Source organism: Lepidochelys kempii, chromosome 6, assembly GCF_965140285.1.
Source record: "Lepidochelys kempii isolate rLepKem1 chromosome 6, rLepKem1.hap1, whole genome shotgun sequence".
Lineage (NCBI taxonomy): Eukaryota > Metazoa > Chordata > Testudines > Cheloniidae > Lepidochelys > Lepidochelys kempii.
Window position 1 is genome coordinate 110,877,646 of NC_136385.1, and position 14,606 is coordinate 110,892,251.

The 14,606-nt window shown below is 41.5% G+C and overlaps 1 protein-coding gene across 2 annotated transcripts in view; it reads right to left on the bottom strand.

Annotated features, from left to right (window-relative positions):
• The window catches only part of BEGAIN (brain enriched guanylate kinase associated), a 268,692-nt gene extending 258,544 nt beyond the window's left edge, over positions 1–10,148 (bottom strand). For both annotated transcript variants that reach the window (XM_073350727.1, XM_073350723.1), the window contains exon 1: positions 10,083–10,148. The gene's annotated coding sequence lies outside the window, so the exon portion shown is untranslated. The remainder of the gene's footprint in view (positions 1–10,082) is intronic.
• Between the last annotated feature and the right edge of the window lie 4,458 nt (positions 10,149–14,606).

The window sequence follows — 14,606 nt, forward strand, 5'->3', positions numbered from 1 at the left end:
AGGGAGTTGGACTAGATGACCTCCTGAGGTCCCTTCCAACCCTGATATTCTATGATTCTATGAATCACTGCGTAAGTTGGAAGCCATGTGGGCTAAGTGGAACAGGAATGCACTGGGAATAAAAAGACATGTTTTCTACTCCCAGTTCTGCCACTGATCTGCTGTGTGACCTTGGCCATGTCACTTCACCTCTTTCTCCTGCCATCCATTGTTTGTCTTAACGATTTAGATGGTAGTATATCTGGGGCAGACACTCTTGTTTGGTACAGAGCCCTGTGCAATGGTGGCCTAATCTCAATGGTGGCCTTTAGGCACTATTGTAATGCAAATAGTACCGATAACTGAAATACTGAACCGGGCTCAGGTGTGTCCAGTTTGTATCTTAGCTATGGAGTTGTTTAAACTTTCGGTTTTTTTCCCTTTTATATTAACAAAATGAGTGTAAATAAGGCAAGGGTGGCCAACTTGTGGCTTCGGAGCCACATGCGGCTCTTCAGAAGTTTAATATGCGGCTCCTTGTATCGGCACCGACTCCAGGACTGGAGCTACAGGTGCCAACTTTCTAATGTGCTGGGAGGGTGCTCACTGCTCAGCCCCTGGCTCTGCCCCAGCTCCATCCCTTCACGTCCCCTCCCCTTAGTCTGCTATGCCCTCAATCCTCCCACTCCCCCGCCTAGCCTCCTGCACACCATGAAACAGCTGATCGGGGGTGTGGGAGGGATGGGGAGGCGCTGATCTGCAGGGCTGCCGGTGGGCGGGATGCACTGGGACGGGAGGGAGGGGGAGCTGATTGGGGGCTGCTCACATATTACTGTGGCTCTTTGGCACTGTACATTGGTAAACTCTGGCTCCTTCTCAGGCTCAGGTTGCCTACCCCGATATAAGGCAACGCTTAGCTATCTTTCATACCGGTTTCTAATGCACCATTCACTGTAGTAGCTGAGGTTTGTTTGTTTTTTTTAAATGAGCCTCTCAAAATTAGATATTCTATTGGACTAGTCTGATATCTCAGATGCCCCAGAATAATGACTTCTGGAGCACATCTAGTGAACCTGTTATGAGCAGAAGGGCTTAGCAAGGCATATTAATTTTTTTTTTATAAAGGTTAATTTACGCTTATTTATGTGGTGAATGCCATTTTACCCAGACACTTTGCACACCTGCAGGTTTTGGATGAAGGTAGAGCAGGACAGAGTAGCTATCTCAAAGATTAATTGATTCAGAGTAAATCTCTAAAGACCACAGTTCAAAGAGCTGGAAATGGAAATCTCATTTTTATTTGAGAATTTTTTTCTACGTGTGTGTGTGTGTATATATATATATTTAAACAAAAGTAATGGTTTTTTAACCTTCGGGAGGCTTTATTTTCCTGCTAATGGTATCAAAAGCCAATGGAAGTTCTCCTTTGTAGCAGTACTAAAAGAACTGCAGCAGGTTGTTATGACAACTGGAAGTTTCTCAGAGTAGCGGTCAGAAAAATGTTTTCATTTTGGGGTCTCAGCTGTTAAATGTTGTTTCCATTAACTCTTGTGGGATTCTTATTTGATCTTTAGCACCACAAAGGTTGTGCATGCTTGAAACTATGCATTTTTAGTGCCTGATTAAAAATATTCTCTATCAGACAACATTTTTTTGTGTGTAAACAAATCTAAAAGTTTCACTGGTAACAAGTTGCTAAGAAATACTGCATTGATTCATGTGATTAAGTTTTTTAAACAGGTTATAAACAATAACTGATTTTTTTTCATTCCAAATAAAGTAACTCAATGCACTATACCATATGCTGGTGATTTCCTCTCTGTAGAGTACTCGTCCCCGCTAATAGGATCCAGGGAAAAAGGACAGGGACTTAAATAAAACTACTAGGAGTTCCTTCCTGTTACTGCAACCTGAGCCTGTAGCCTTCAGAATTTTAGTATGTCCAGTGCCATCAGCATCACTTTTCTCCTTTTTTATTTCATCTGAGGCATCAGCACAATATTTCTTGCCTCTCACCAAACTCTCCGCTCTTTCTCCAGTGCCACCAACTACCCTTTACTGTCCTTCAATTGTCTGTCTGTTTTCCTTTTCTCTCCATCTCTGCTCTTATGATCTGTACATCTTTCTATTCCTATCCTTCTGCATCCTTGTCCTTATCTCCTGCTCACGCATGCTTTCCCCCCTCTTTTCCCGGTCTACTCTTCCAACCTGCTACATTCAATGTAATGAACTGAAGGTTACAGTGAACAAATATCTTCATATTTACTCTACTGCACACTACACCCCACTAAGGCTGCTTGAAGGCTGATCCCCTGAAATTCCTTAGACTTCAGGGCTCTGGATCAGATCCTAAATGCACCATTCTTTGAGGCAACTGTCAGTAGAACTATGCAGTTCTTCCCATCGCACAATTAAGCATGCCCCTCCAAGTAATACAGATGTTCCTCTTCTATTGCCCTGGGTTTGGGGATGGTTTCTTGCTCTAATGGCTTCCAAAATACTGATGTGCATTTAGACAAGAAAGCTTTGTATTAATTTCTTAAACTATGCCGGGTTGGCATAAAAACTCATCAGCCTGGTTTCCTTTTAACATCTTTTTGGAAAGTATTCCCATTTGCTTGTTAATGAGAGACAACTCCTGTTTCTAGGCAGGCTAGATATTACATGGCATAAATTCCACACCACTAAAATCTAACCATCTTTTATAGAGCAGGTATTCATAATGGACAGGATATGCAATGAACTTCAGCTGTGGTCATCTACCAAAAAGCATCATAATTCACTACCCTCTTACTGAAAGTCTTTAATCCCTAATGAAAACTCCAATACACCTTGGTCACTTTCTCATTATTTTACAGGGTCCCGTAGACCTCTGAACCAATATAATGGTAGACTTGTTGATCTCTTCCAAAGCTGGGCTGCCAAATAGAACCAGTTAACATGTTAAACTGGAATTTCCTTTAGGGACATGAATTGTTGATAGTTAGTATTTGCTAGAATGAAAAAATAGAAAATTGTCACTGATAATGAATGAAACCATCCTGGATTCTGAAAATTACTGATATGCAAATTAAATGACTCCATATATAGAAGACACTCAACCATGGGTTGTAATATACTTCTTCCATACTTGCATCGAGGCCTGGCAGGATTCAATTTAAATCGATACATGTTGGTAACAGCTGGCAGGAGTGCAGCTTTCCCCCCTCTCTGCCCCTGTCTTGCCAGTGTGGGGACTGAGTGTTACTGGCTCTGCAGCAGCTCAGGTCTTAGCCCTGGCTGGGGTTTCTGCACTGCCCCACCAGGACTTCAGTCTTCCCTGCACCTTGCATCTGCAAGGCTCAGGTCATCAGCTCTACAGCCACGCGGGGAGCCCTCTGCAGCTGTGCTGTCATAGCCCTGCTTCCTCATTCACCAGCTAGGGATGTGGGAACCGTGCCTGGGCAAGAACTGTTCAGCAGCACCCTGTTGTCAGGGGCTCATCCTCCTCCTTGCATTCCTGGTAGGGGATCTCTGCTCCATGGGGCCGGGACCACAGCCTCCCTTGCTCCTTGTGCCCTGGTGTCTTAGGGCCCCACTGTCAGTGCTAGGAGACCCTCTGCAGCTCCAGTGTCCATGCTGTCCAAATGCCAATCCTATCCCCTCATCCTTAATTTCCAGAAACTGTAAAAATCATAAAAGATAAAAATAAAAAAATTCTTAAATAAAAATCGAAATCAAAATTAGGAAAAAAAATGAAAATTAAATTCTGCCAAGTCTGCTTACATCCTAGTAGATGAAAATGGACTGGGTGTGCGGGCTTTCAACAGCCATCCATCCTAAGAATGTAGAATCTTAATTGTTTGGTCAATAATTGATCCATTTAGCTATTTTTCTCCATTCATATTAGTCATTCTGAATCTGACAGAGGTTAAACTGGCTAAATGTACCTGCCATGGTCTCTGAAAGCACAGAATACCATCAGTGTTGTGAGGCGCACATTATATAAAATTCTGTACAATCCTAGATAAATGACAAACTTGCAATTCAATTATGAAAAGGCTTCTCACAGCCCCAACTTTTCAACGTGTTCATTGGTGCACGAATAGCACGCCACTCAAACAAACAAATCATAGCAGGGGAAAGCAATCTAAGTCTGACTTTTCCACACTGCTTTAATTATAGTAATGATGGAACAAATTGCAGGTCTTGAAGAAGGGGGCCTGACCTACTTGCCTGTTCACTCAGTCTCAAGCAGACACTGATGTGCAAGTCATGGTCCATTTCATATGACTACCCCAGTCAGTATCTGTATAAATTGATAGCCAGTTATGTTGTTTGAAGTATATTATAATTTTGCTTAGAAAGAAAATTTCAGGGATGAGTTACTCTTTTGTCTGCTTCCTGAATGTACTTTGAGTATTTTTAGTACTGAACACTAAAACTAGCTTCAGTATCTTCTGAACTTAAATGCCTTTGGTAAAGGTGTAGCCCACTTCCCAACCACAATAATGAAAATGTTACAGAGGAATGAGGTAGGGGCCTAAAAAAGTTGCGGTACTACATAGCTGAGCAGAGTAATTTTAGAAATGTTTGCTTCACAGTTAGGAATCTGCACAATTAATATTCTCTTTGCTCTGCCCTAAAACCCAACCTTCACGTTCTGCATAGAATCAGGCCCACTGTACGTTATACTGTCTTTGGTAGAGCCGGCCATGGGGACAGTGGCTCCTTAAAGGCAGTATAAAGATTTTCCCTGTGCTACAGGGATTCTGCATTGTGCAGATTATACTGGAGCAAAGAAGCCAGTTTCTCTGTGCAGGGGACAGGCCTATCTACTCCCCAGATGCACCTTCTGCTGCAGCCTCCACTCCTTGGCACAGACTTCGCAGTCAATCAAGTACTACTTTCTGTAGCTGCTGCTGGCCCTTCCTAGCTTCCCTCCGTTCACAAGGGTACAGAACACACAGGCAAATATTTCTGTGCCTCACCACAACTCCATGGAGACCAAATCCAGTGTCATCTTGTGTGCGCAAGCAAAACCATCTCCCTCATTTCATTTATTATCTATATCTTTGCACAATACTTAAACACATGCGGTATGCTCATTCCCAGAAGCCAGGCTGGGATGGTGTGATGGCTGCTTTCTGGCAAATATTAGAGCTGCAGCAGGGCTGCATCTGAATTACGTGGAAACCTATTGAAAGCCACTTGTTTGTTGCAGGGCTTGGCTTTAGAGTTGGTCAAAAAAGTTGAATGAAAAAATGTTTGAAAATTTTCCTTTTTTTTGTTTAAATTGTATGTATATATATTATAGTCATAAACATACAGCTAAGGGTAGCATAAAATCCCTCCTTTACCTGTAAAGGGTTAAGAAACTCAGATAATCTGATTTGAACCTGACCAAAAGAACCAATAAGGGGAGAAGATACTTTTCAAATGTTTGTTTTGTTTTGTGTTTCTTTGTGTTCTCTCTGGGACAGTGAGGAACCAGAGCAGGGAAAATACATCTACTAAAGCCATACCTAAACGAAGCATCTAAGATTACAAATTGTAAGTAATAGGAAGGAAATGCGTTCGAGTATCTTTTGTTTTAGCTTGTGAATTTTCCCTAGGCTAAGAGGGAGGTTTATTCCTGTTTTTTTTTTAACTTTAAAGTTTTGCTAAGAGAGGAATCCTCTGTGTTTTGAATCTGATTACCCTGTCAAATTACCTTCCATCCTGATTTTACAGAGGTTCTTCTTTTACTTTTTCTTTATTATAAAGTTCTGCTTTTAAGAACCTGATTGGTTTTTAGTGTCCAAGGGCCTGGTCTGTGCTCACCTTGTTTACTCTGAAGCCTCCCCAGGAAAGGGGGTGAAGGGGCTTGGTGGGGGGATATTTTGGGGAAACAGGAACTCCAAGTGGTCCTTTTCCTAAATCTTTGTCTAACTCACTTGGTGGTGGCAGCGATACGGTTCCAAGGACGAGGAAGAATTTGTGCCTTGGGGAAGTTTTTAACCTAAGCTGGTAGAGATAAGCTGAGGGGGTCTTTCTTTCATGTGGGTCCCCACATCTGTTCTCTAGAGTTCAGAGTGGGGAGGGAACCCTGACATAATATATATATTTTTTAAATTTGGTATATCATTCATTTTTTCTTATCTTTCCAACACCTTTGTCTCCATCTTCTCTTGTTTTCCCCCTACTGCCCAACACTTATTTTCATTAATGAAATGAGGGGGAAAAAAGAGGAGGGAAGTGGCTGGCTGAGGGGCTGGGAGGGAAAAAAGGAGGAGGATGGATGGGTGGGTGAGAGGGATAAAAAACACTTAAAAGGAAACAACTATTCAAAAATGAAAATTTGAAATCAAAACTTCTTGATGGATTTTTGTGTACATTTTTGCATAAATCATTTTCTCCAATGCCTGTGGGGTGTTAAATCTTTGTAACAGTTGTCCACTGTTTGAGCTCTACATATTACCATGGATACTCCTTCTTTCCTATCCACACCCACTTTTTTCCTGTGCTGAGGTTCTCCCATGGTAACTCTACAACTGTCCAGTCTAGATGACCTGCAGAATCAGCACTACAGACCACTTAATGTACAGACCTGCAAAAGGAACCTATTTTATTATGTGAATCTGTCTTAACAATGAAATTAACATGACCTGGATCTAGTCCAGTGACTTTTGGAAACTATTATAGACATTCAGTATATCCTCTTTATTTTTTAATGTTTCCGTACTTCTTTACAACTGCAAAAATCAGTAAGTCCAACAATTAAATATTTCAGGACAGGGATATCTGTCAAAGGCAGAAGCCACAAAAGAATAAGATGTCACTACAATACTCTTATTTTGACTGAGTCCATTCAAATTAATACAAGCATGTGTTCTAAAGCCTGTTATCCATAGTCATCCATGAATGTCGTGTAACGACTCAAAACCATTTGTGCCATATCAAGTCACTGTGGGACTTTAACCATTAACTCTAAAAAATACAATTGACCTGGGGGGCCTCACTGTAATCTAGCCTATAGGGTGGGGACAGAAAATTCTGTAAGACAAAGCTCGTAGAGTTTAATTTACTTGTTTCCATCAGAGGAGATGGCTTTTGGGGGCTGAAAAGGAAGCAGAAAGCTTGGGCCTTAAAATACAGGGAACTCTTCTCCCCACCCCTTGATCCTGGAGCCTCCAGGCGCATTGGGGTGGAGGGAGTCCTTCCACCCCAGCAACCTTGTTCTCAAATGCCCCTCCCCCTCAAAAAATTACCCCAACCATTTAGCAGTTACTTCAGAGGCCAAGCTACCATGTGGTGCTTTCCCCTGTGGCTAAATGGCAAAGGCCATGGAGAAGACCATGGAGGGGGGCATGCTGCTTTAAATGTATTTAATTCCTGTTTGTATATCTATTTGGGTGTAGTGGGGAACATGCCACAAGTTTCCATTGCTTCCTGGACCCATTGATCCCACCCAGAATTTTCATAAGTCCTTGTCTCCAGGGAGCATGTGATGAGCCAAGCAGCAGTTGAGCATGTTCAGAAGTGGGGTTTGTGTGTGTGTGTGTGAGAGAGAGCTGGTATGTCACTTCTAATTTACCTGTCCTGAAGAAAATGGAGGGTAGGACAGGAGGCTATGTACAATAACTGCTAATACCCCAGAATTAATTTTATGCCAACAAAAGGAATAACAACAGTTCCAAGCTGGGGATGGAAACTGCAACACACTTGAGCCTGTCTCCTACAGCGAGGAGATTAAAATATATTATAATTGGCACTGTGGATAAATTTTAATAATGAATACAAATAGAATGTGTCTTCTGGCACCATGCAATGCAGTTACCTTACAGTGAAACCACTCAGCTAACATCTCTCATAAAACAATAAATAGCTAGAAAGGCTGACACCCATCACAAGGCTCTACCAAAGGTTTTTTCAAAATCTTGAGCCCTAATTAACAATAACACACAATTCTCAAGCCCATCTGAGGTCAGAAGGCTGGGTGTTCTTCTGAAGCAAAACTCTGTGTTCCCAAGTAAAACCTCATGATAATTCATGCTTTCCTTTAAGCTTCAGCTCCTGCAGTCATGCTGACTATGTGAGAATCTCTACTTTCTACTTTTTTAAATAAAAGTTTCTAGCCCTCTTAATCGCAGAGAAAAGCATGGAAATGTGTCCTACATGCATCTGAAAGACACAGAAATCATGAGGCAAATAAAAATGCCAGTGTTTTTCTTATTTTTAAAAGTCTCACAATGTTTTGGAAGAATGATCATTTTTGACCAACCTGGGTTGGTGATACCATGTTATTTGCCTACAAGACTCCCAGGTGTAGAAAGGCAGTTTCTTCTGACTGAAAAGGAATGGCAATACGAATAACAGAAATGCAATGCCTATATGCCACCTGAGATTGTAATACCTTCTCTTGGCTGTCTTATCACACTGAAATTGCATGTCCTGAGTCTAATTTATGTTGAACTATCAGCAGCTGAGAGAACCCCTGTGGCACAGCTGTCAGAGTTCTGCCCATTTGTGTGCTATCATAGGGTTAACTCAAACTCTGTCAAAATTTCTCTTATCCCAAGAATTCACTACAGACCCTAATTTTCTAATCCCAGGATGCTTGTTCTTGTTTCCAGAGGAAATAGGTATTGTTCACCAAAGTCCTATGCCGGTGGTTTTGTTCCTCCTCTTCACATGTATTCATTATCTCTCTGTGCATAATCCTCCAAAGATTTTCCATCTCTATTATACAATAAATAAGGAAATGGCTGCTCTAGTTCCATTCTTCAGCAAATTCTGAAAAAAGGTGCTCAAAAGCATGTCTGCATATAAATGAGTTGGCCTGATGTTGTGTGTCTCTTAAAAAGGTTTTGTTATGAACAATCTGAAAATAACCCAGAGAAATACATGTACCTCTTTCCTATTGGTCTTGCAGTAGGTTAGGGGGCTGGCTGGAATCAGAAGAAAGTATTTGGATATTTTCCCTATGACAAACGAGTTATTTGAATAGTTGACTTATACAGGTAATATATTTTCCCATACATAAAATGTTGTGTTGCTGAAGGATGGTGGAAGAAAATGTTGTGTTAAAAGTGTAATTGGACATTACTAGCAGAGACGCAGCATGTTGTATGCTTATGTAGTTACAGTGAATTTCTACACTACACATATTGCTCATTCACTGTTGGTGGATCACGTGCTATGTTAATGGAACCTAAGCAGCTTGTAAAGCAGCTACTAAGTGAAGAAGTTTGTGTATGTTACAGCAATCGTATGTAGAGACCCTTGGGCTATCCGCTGCAAGGACCTCCTTTCTTAACTTCCCCCTACAACGGTTGTGACTTAAACAGTAAAAACTGCTCCTTTTCCCTTTATCTTTCCTGACCCCGCTCACTTCCTCAGGTCCTGATGAACATGTCTGGTGAACTGTACAAATACTCTTGAGAAAGGCAGGCTACCATACGTGCCATTTGTTTTGGCAAGTGGAATAGGATTTATGCTGTCTCACATACAAATAAGTTCTTTGATACATGAAAGCTAATGTTAAGATTTAGCAACAATTGACTAATATCTTGTATAATTCAACAATCATCCACTATAAACATTCTCCTCCAATATTTAGTACAAATCACTAAGTATTGCTTAATATGTATGCATCAGCTTTAGTATTATTTGGGTAGAATGCCAGAATGACCTTTTTCCCTTTTGCAGATAAAAAAATCACTTTCCTAATTTCATACTTGATGGCCAGCAGCATATTCTTGATGCACATTCCATTTATCATAAGAGCAAATAGGCTTGTTCCATGATGTGCATTATGCAAATGAAAGGTGAATTCTTTTTTTCCCCAAAAAACCTATTATGACAGTCAAGTATAAATCATTCAATTAGCTTTCTAGCATTGCAGCTCTGGGCAGCTGCACCCATGTAATTTGCCATCTTGCCCCATAATATATTAAATGTTTCCTTTTTTAAAGGCAGTAATGTCTGCCAAATTAAACAACAGGATACATTAAATCACATTAAAACAGGAAATTCAGATATCAGATTGCAGCATGATGGGTCTTGTGCTGAAGAGTTTGGCTGCCTGTTATACATTTTAAATGAAGAAATAGGCATGCTGTACATTAAAGGAAAAGACTTACTTGAGAAGGATTCTGCAGCTTCTGGTCTGCTAGTCCACAGACTGAAATGATGAAGCCAGATTTAGAAGTAGCTTATTAAGTGCATGCTGCTTCAACAGTTGCAGCTTTTTTCTTAAACTGAAAGACAGGATCACTTTGTTTTAAGGAAACCAGCTGAAAATGAATTCCTGTGAGTGCTGCAGAGCCAAATCAGCAATCTCCAAAGCACTTAAGTCATTCCCAATTTGCTGGTTGGGGCTTTCCTATGTTGTCACAAACTTTAATGGCATCAAGCAGGGTCACAGCATACCACCAATGAAAGAAATCACTAGTTAATCACATACAAGCGAGACTGACACTGAGTCAATGCCATATATGACTTTAATTGGATAATTGTATAAAGTTTAATCTTTCAGTCCTTACATAGTCAAAATACCCATTGACTAAGTGTTGAGATCTTGGTTCTTAGTGGAAGTGGTTCTGGCTGGGCACTTGGATACTTATCCAGATCAGACCTTGAGCAAACAATACAGGAACTGCCCTATCAAGATTATATTACTGTATACCGCATGTGGAACACAATTAAGAGACACAGCATCCTGCTGCATCTTCCATCTTCAGGGGTGAAATTTTTCAATGGCCTCAGTCCAGCCTCTGTTGTACATGCATAAATCATTTGTACACACGACTTTGCAGTTCATATGCAAACCCAACTGTGCTTTAATTGTGTCCACAACATAACATTTGCCTGTGTAATTTGTTAACCACACATAAGTACACAAAAACGGACATCACACTCCAGTGACTTGGGCTTCAGAGGGAGCGAAAGAACAACAGATTTATTGAGTGATTCATCCCCTGTCATCCAGTTCCAGCTTCTAGCAGTCAGAGGTTTAGGGACACCTAGAGCATGGGGTTGTGTCCCCGACCATCTTGGCTAATAGCCATTGATGGACCTATCCTCCATGAACCTATCTAATTCTTTTGTTTGTTTTGAACCCAGTTATAATTTTGGCCTTCACATCATCCCTTGACAACGAGTTCCATAGGTTGACTCTGTGATATGTAAAGGATTACTTCCTTATGTTTGTTTTAAACCCTCTGCCTATTAATTTCATTGGGTGACCCATGATTCTTATGTTACGGGCTAAATAACACTTCTCTACACCATTCATGATTTTATAGACTTCTATCATATCCCCACTCAGTCATCTCTTTTCTAATCCGAATAGTCCTGTTTTTTTAAATGTCTCCTTATATGGAAGTTGTTCCATGCCCCTAATCATTTGGTTGTCCTTCTCTGTAACTTTTCCAATTCTAGTAGATCTTTTCTGAAACAAGCAGTACTCAAGGTGTGGGCATACTGTAGATTTATATAGTATGATATAGTAGATTTATATCATGTTTTCTGTCTGATTAGCTATCCCTTTTCTAACAGTTCCTAACATTCTGTTAGCTTTTGTTGATTGGTGCTGCACATTTAGCAGGTGTTTTCAGAGAACTATCCACGTCTCCAAGATCTCTTCCTTGAGTGGTAACAGCTAATTTAGGCCCCATCATTTTGTATATTTTACAATGCGCATTACTTTGAACTTATCAACAACTGAATTTCTTCTGCCATTTTCTTGCCCAGTCACCAGTTTAGTGAGATCCCTTTGAAACTCTTCACAGTCAGCTTTGGACTTAACTATCTTGAGTAATTTTGTATCATCTGCAAACTTTGCTAACTCACTGTTCATCCCTTTTTCTACATCATTTATGAACATGTTGAACAGCACAGGTCCCAATACAGATCCTTGGGCGACTCTGCTATTTACCCCTCTCCATTGTGAGAACTGACCATTTATTCCTACCCTTTGTTTTCTATCTTTTAACCAGTCAGTGATCCATAAAAGGACCTTCACTCTTTCTCACGATTGCTTATGTTGCTTAAGAACCTTTGGTGTGGGACCTTATCAAAGGCTTTCTGAAAGTACAAATACACTATATCCACTGGATCACCCTGGTCCACATGTCTGCTGACCCCCCCAAAGAATTCTAGTAGATCGCTGAGGCATGATTTCCCTTTACAAATGCTGTGTTGATTCTTCCCCAACATATTATGTTCTCTATGTGTCTGGTCATTCTGTTCTTTACTATAGTTTCAATCAATTTACCTGGTACTGAACTTAGGCTTACCAACCTGTATTTGCCAGGATTGCCCCTTGAGACTTTTTAAAAAAATTGGTGTGTACATTAGCTACCCTCCAGTCGTCTGGTCCAGAAACTGATTTAAGTGATAGGTTACATACCACAGTTAGTAGCTCTGCAATTTCCTACGTGAGTTCCTTCAGAACACTTGGGTGAATACCATCTGTACCTGGTGACTTATTACTGTTTAATTTATCAATTTGTTCCAAAACCACCTCTACTGACACCTCAATCAGGGACAGTTCCTCAGACCTGTCACCTTAAAAACTGATCAGGTGTGGGGATCTCCAATATCTGCTGGAGTGAAGATCGATGCAAAGAATTCATTTAACTTCTCTGCAATGGTCTTGTCTTCCTTGAGTGGTCTTTTAGCGTCTTGACCCCACTGATTTGTTTGCCAGGCTTCCTGCTTCTGATGTACTTTAAAAATTGCTATTAGGTTTTGTGTGTTTTGCTAGCTGCTTTTTGGCCTGCCTAATTATACTTTCATACTTGACTTGCTAGACTTTATTCTTTCTAGTTTCCTCACTAGGATTTGACTTCCGATATTTAAAGAGTGCCTTTGTGCCTCTTACACCTCTTTTACTCTGTTTAGCCATGGTAGCACTTCCCCTCCCCCCTTCACATTTGGAGTACACATTTAGTTTCAGACTCTATTATGGTGTTTTAACTTGTTTCCACGCAGCTTGCAGGCATTCACTTGTGTGACTGTTCCTTTTAATTTCCATTTAATTCCACAGTAGCTCTGATTAAAGAAGCATCTCATGTAGACCTCAGTTGGACCTGGGCTGGGGAGACCCCTCCTGTAAAATGGCCTCAGTCAGTGGGCAGTGCCTCTCCATGCACAAACTCAGGAGCTGAGGCCAGAACAAAGAATTTGTTTCTGAGGGCATCTGATGAGAGTAAAGGCCACTGTCTCAAACTCAAGGACAGATCTTCTAAACTGCTCAGAGATTAAAAGATCCCTCCCTGATTCCACCCAAGTCAGATGAGTCCTCATGTGTTGTCCCTAAGGGCTTAGGTGCTCTCAAACCTCCTGAACATGAAGGTATGATGCAACTAAGTAAGGATCTGTCAGTACTGAATTCAGTTCCAACTCATAAGCCCAAGGATCGGCACCTGCTGATACCATCTAGAGTTCCAGGCTAGACTCTGCTCTGGACCAGTCTGCCCCCACAACGATTCACCATCCATGATAACCAGGGATGCATCAGATATGTTGGTCCAAACTACCTGGATGCACTGAAACCTACACCTCTGGAGACTCTTTGCCCTACCTTACCCACAATCTCCTTTTCTTTTGGGTCCAACCTTGCTTGGGGACATTGCGACACCAGAAGAAGAAACCAACTTGAGGAGACGGGAATGTTCCCCTGTCCCATCCTGCCGGATCATTCATTGACTGAGACTGACAGTTCCAAAAGGGGTATCCTTCTCCTTGCTAGATGAGGCAATTGCCCATCTTTGCTATCCCCATCTGATGACCACAGACAGTACCAAGAGCTCCTGCAGAGGCTGAAGACTGAGTTTCAGATCCAACTTAAGGAGGTCCTGGATACTCAGCATCGACTACTGGATATTCTACAACCTTCTGGTACTAGAAGAGTGGTCCTTCCAGTGAACAAGGCCGTTATGCAACCAGCCAGGGTAGTTTAGCATACTCCTGCATCCACACCCCCAGAAAGGTCTTAGAGATGTTATTTTGTACAAGCCAAGGGAATGGAGCTCCTGTTTATACACCCATCACCCAACTTCCTGGTGGTCCAAGCAGTCACGGAGAGGTCTAGCTACAACATGCCAAGTTAACACCCATGGATGACAGTGCTAAAAGCCTTGACCTCTTAGGGAGAAAGGTATTTTCTTCCACCAGCTTTCAGTTTTGAATCGATAACTACCAGGCCCTGTTAACAAAGTACAGTTTCACCAACTACTCCAAATTCTTAGACTCTAAGAACAAAGTCCCTCGGAAGGACTGGGCCCAATTCCAAGTTCTGATTGATGAGTGAAGACTGGTAGATAAAACATCTCTTCAAGCTGTAGTGGATGTTGCTGATACTGCCTTGAGAGGGACAGCTATAGCAATTGTAAGGAGGTGCTGGTTCTGGTCCTTGGGGTTCCCCAGGGAGGTACAAAATACCATTGAGGCCGCACCTTTAGACGAGGCTAAATTATTCAGTGGAAAAACTGTTGCATCCCTTTACTCAGTCAAAGACACCAGAACAACCCCCCTGTTCCCTGGTTATTTTTACCCTTGCTCCATAGAGGAAACACCACAAACAAGTGTAGTGGTCAAGACCGTCCCCATAACCATTGTATCACAAGTGCTGTTATGAACTGCCGTACAAATTGCAGAGG